Source organism: Phocoena phocoena, chromosome 14 (genome assembly GCF_963924675.1).
Source record: "Phocoena phocoena chromosome 14, mPhoPho1.1, whole genome shotgun sequence".
Classification (NCBI taxonomy): Eukaryota; Metazoa; Chordata; class Mammalia; order Artiodactyla; family Phocoenidae; genus Phocoena; species Phocoena phocoena.
The window spans coordinates 13,989,724-13,994,673 of NC_089232.1; the positions used below are offsets into that span (position 1 = coordinate 13,989,724).

General features: G+C 47.7%; 1 non-coding gene across 1 annotated transcript; it reads right to left on the minus strand.

Moving 5' to 3' along the window:
• Positions 1–4,488: 4,488 nt before the first annotated feature.
• LOC136134277 (U6 spliceosomal RNA) lies at positions 4,489–4,595 on the minus strand. The gene has a single exon (XR_010656558.1). It is a non-coding gene; the product is annotated as a U6 spliceosomal RNA (small nuclear RNA).
• Positions 4,596–4,950: the final 355 nt, after the last annotated feature.

Here is a 4,950-nt window from a genome sequence, read left to right on the forward strand (position 1 = left end):
AGCAGGCACGGCCACCCAGCTCCTAAATGTTTGAAAGGGACCAACCTTGGACTTGGAAAACTGCCGCTGAGTTTTTTTTCAAGTACTCCTGGGAAAGCAGTGTATTTGCAAATGCCGTAATTCCTCAGCTAAATACCAAGGATGGGGTGGACTGCATGTGGGAACATCCCCGCATCCCCCAATTCCAGACCCCCCAGCCCCAGAGGTAGACCGAGTTGTTGGAGGAAGGCGGCCTGCTCACTCCAGCCCCCAGGAGCCTGGGGTGGGGCTCTCTCAGCCCCCCATCTCATCCCACCCCCAGGCCTACTCCCTGTCAGCTGCCCTGCCTCAAAGCCGGAAGGTGAAGTGAGGTAATGTCTCCACAGACCAGCGGTGGCCAGGAGATGAAAAGAATCTCAGAAACACTGTGTTAAATTTAAAGCAGACCCACCTGCCTTAGCCAGGCTGCATTTTCACTCAGAATAACCAGTTTGTTTTTCTTGGACATTCCAGGAACTAACTGGCTGCCCCGTGTAAAACCCCAACAGGAATGTTAGGGGGGCCCCTTGCAACTCAAACATTTCCTGCCTCGTTCTCCCTCAGGCCAGGGACTCCTGCCTCAGGAGGGGTCGGGCCTCTCTGGGGGTCACTTGAGGGCTCTCCCTTTGCTCCCTGTGGCTCCTTTATCCCCAAGAGCCTGACTTGGTGCCCAGAGCTGTGGGGAAAGGTCGTCAAATGGGTAATAGTAGCACCTGATCCATTCATCCAGTGCTCTCTCCGTGCTCTGCTAAAGGCGTCATTTACTGTACTGTCCAGTCCTTAACCACATCCCAGGAAGGTGTGTCGAAAGTGTTTACTGCTCCCATTTTACAGATGGTAAAGCTGAGGCTTGGGGAGGTTACCTAACTTCTCCCAGGTCACCCAGCTGGGACTGAAGCCCCCCCAGCGCTGGTCCGAAGCCCAGGTTCCTCTTACTGCCCATCTGGTCATCCCACCCCTCCCCCAGCCTGGGGGGGCTTCAGGGGCTCGGCTTAAAGGCGGTGTCCTTGTTGGTTATATTGTTGTGAAGGGAGTGCCCTGGGGACACCTGGGTGACAGCTGGTGAGAGGCGGTGCTGTAATCACAAGCCCCGCCTTCTGGTTTTGACACCCTCACTTTGGATTGGGTTGGCTTGGGGCCTTCCAGCCCCTGGGGGTTTTGCTGCTTCCGGGATCTGTTGAACCCCCTGGCTCCCAGCAGGGCTAAGAGGCCCACGTGGTGAAACGGGCATGGGCAGGGCCAGGCCTCTCTCCAGCCTCAGCTTCTTCTCTGTAAAATGGTAATTGGGGATGGAGAGGGGGATAGGCACGGGGCTCCGATGTCTCAGGCCTCTGTTTGCCAGGCAAACAGATTCCTGCAGCTAGGCAGGGCCAGCAGGGGGAAAGCGGGTGCCTCTGGTGGGGTGGGGAGCCTGGAGCTGAGGCCTGGCAGGCGGACAGTGATAAGAGCCTTCTGAGGGCGGCCGGCTCAGGGGACAATGGGCTTAGTGTGGGAGGCCTGGGCTGTTGCTTTCCCTCTCTGCTCCCAAGAGAGGTTTCCATGGCACCCAGACCCGACTTGGACACAAGTGTCAATGGAGACATTGTGTGGGAGTCCTTGATGCCCAGTCCCTCTCTGGGGGGTGGGAATGGTGGGGAGAACCCGCCCTAGGCCTGCAAATGGCCCCTAGCGCCATGCAGAGGGACAGTCTCTCCCACCCAGGAAAATGGGGAAGATGTTGGGGGTTTTCCTGGGAGGGGCCTGTGTGAGGTCTCCATTGAGGCCTGCTCATCCCGGGAGGGGGGCAGCCAGGTGACACATATCCTTCTTGTGCATTTTTCCCAAACCTAAGCTAATAAATGAACTCTCCCTTCTACTGACTCATCTGTAGGAATGATAAATTTTGGTGCCAAGTTTGGAAAAACGGGAGGCATTTTACAAATTACCAAGCCATGAGGACATGCCACTCACTTTTTTTTTTTTTTTTTAAAGAAAGAAGCATTGTAGCTAGTTAACCTAGTTAAGGCTTAGTACAAGGCAGCTAATGGCAAATGCTATCATTAATGTACAAACAAAATGCTGCGACAGTGGCCTGGGGGTTCTAGGAAAGGTTTGTAGAAGAGCTGGTATAGGAGCCGGGCCTCAGCAGGTACAGTCAGTAGGAGCAAAGGTGAAGAGGTGGGAATGTTTAGGGAATCTCGGGGCATGGGAGTGAGTAATGGAATATGGGCTGCCGTTTCAGTAAACAAAGGATGTCACAGTCATCAGCCATTGCAGCCACCACTGGTGAGCTGGTGAGCCCTGAGGGAACTCAGGAAAGAAAAGAGTGCCTGCCATGTAGCAGCCATCAGTCAGACTGCAGCCACTCCCCACTGCGAGCCCTGAGGAAACTCAGGATGCGAAAACACAGGATACTGGCCACAGATAGCTGAGGTGCAAATCAAAAGAATGATTTAGATGAGCCCAGATTCTTGCATCTTTCCATACATAGAAAAGCACGAAATTCCTTAACTGAGATATTTAGTTTTCTTAACAGTAATCTTTTCTTCCTACTACCTGCCCTTTGTTGCAGAACTGCTATATATCCTAGCTCCCCACCTAGTCTCCTCAGAGCAGTTCTCTCAGGGTTACTTGAGATACTGCCTCCCAGGCTTGAAGTCCTAAAAATTCCCACCAAATAAAACAGAACTCTCAACTTTTAGGTTGTGCATATATTTTTTTAGTCGACAGGTACGTGGTACCAGGTAATGGGAGATGAGGTTCCCACAGATCACATGACCCTGGATTGGGCTCAGGAATCTAGGCTTTGTTGGGCAGGTTAGGGAGACACTATTTAATTAAAATGGGTCTTCACAGAAATAAACCCATGCACCTGTGGTCAATTAATCTACGACAAAGGAGGCAAGACTATACAATGGAGGAAAGACAGTCTCTTCAATAAATGGTGCTGGGAAAACTGGACAGCTACATGTAAAAAAATGAAATTAGAACATATTTAACATCATACATAAAAATAAACCCAAAATGGATTAAAGACCTAAATGTAAGACCAGATACTATAAAACTCTTAGAGGAAATCATAGGCAGAGCACACTTTGACATAAATCGCAGCAGTATCTTTTTTGAGCTGTCTTCTAGCGTAATGGAAATAAAAACAAAAATAAACAAATGGGACCTAATTAAACTCAAAAGCTTTTGCACAGCAAAGGAAACCAGCAACAAAATGAAAAGACAACCCACAAAATGGGAGAAAATATTTGCAAACGATGTGACTGACAAGAGATCAGTCTCCAAAATTTACAAACAGCTCATGCAGCTCAATATCAAAAAAACCCCAAACAGCCCAATCAAAAAATGGGCAGAAGACCTAAACAGACATCTCTCCAAAGAAGACATACAGATGGCCAAGAGGTACATGAAAGGATGCTCAACATAACTAATTACTAGAGAAATGCAAATCAAAACTACAGTGAGGTATCACCTCACACTGGTCAGAATGGCCATCATCAAAAAATCTACAAACAATAAATGCTGGAGAGGGTGTGGAGAAAAGGGAACCCTCCTGCACTGTTGGTGGGAATGTAAATTGGTGCAGCCACTATGGAGAACAGTATGGAGGTTCGTTAAAATCTAAAAACAGAGGGACTTCCCTGTTGGTGGGTAATACTTCACACTCCCAATTCACGGGACCCGGGTTCGATCCCTGGTCGGGGAGCTAGATCGCACGTGCATGCCACAACTAAGAGTCCACATGCACAGCTCAGAAGTCCGCATGCCGCAATGAAGATCCTGCATGCCACAACTAAGACCCGGCTCAGCCAAAATAAATAATAAGTAAATAAATATTTTAAAAAACCAAAAACTAAAAATAGAGCTATCATATGATCCAGCAATCCCACTCCTGGTCATATATCGGGAGAAAACCCTGGTTCGGAAGGATACGTGCACCCCAATGTTCATTGCAGCGCTGTTTACAATAGCCAAGACATAGAAGCAACCTAAATGTCCATTGACAGATGAATGGATAAAGAACACGTCGTACATATGTACAGTGGAATATTACTCAGCCATTAAAAAGAATGAAATAATGCCATTTGCAGCAACATGGATGGACCTGGAGATTAGCATACTAAGTGAAGTAAGTCAGACAGAGAATGACAAATATCATATGACATTGCTTATACGTGGAATCTAAAAAAGTGATAGAAATTAACTTATTTACAAAACAGAAACAGACTCACAAACTTAGAGAATGAACTTGTTAGCACAAATTCACGTGCCTGATACACAGTGAGGCCAAACAAGCCAAAACATTGGAGTCTGGAACAGAGAAAGGTTTATTGCAGGGCCATGCGAGGAGATGGGTGGTTCATGCTCTAAAATCCCCGAGCTCCCTGAAGGGTTTTGGCAAAGCATTTTTTTTTTTTTGTACTTGATATTTACTTTTATTCTGATTGTATAAGCATTGATATTCTTTTTTTTTTTTTTTTTTTAAATATGGAACGCTTCACGAATTTGCGTGTCATCCTTGTGCAGGGGCCATGCTAACCTTCTCTGTATCATCCCGATTTTAGTATATGTGCTGCCGAAGTGAACACTGGCAAAGCATTTTTAAAAGCCAGGTTTGGGGCGGCAGGTTGCAGGGTCTGTGATCAGCTCGTGCACAATTGTCTGATTGGCTGATGGTGAGGTAACAGGGTGGTGTCACAGGGGTTAACATTATCAACCTATAGGCTCCACGAGGCCTGGGGCTCGAGCTCACGGCCAACAAGTAGTTAACATCTCCCATTTGGTAAGGGGTTTTCACATCTGTAAAACAACTCAGGAAATGTGCATCAAATACTGTTATCTATGTTCTTCAGAGAGGAGCTAAAGCAGAGGATATGGGGGAAGGCCTGTCACTGGAAGGCCCCATAAGGTCCAGCTTGGTTACAAACTTATGATTACCAGGGC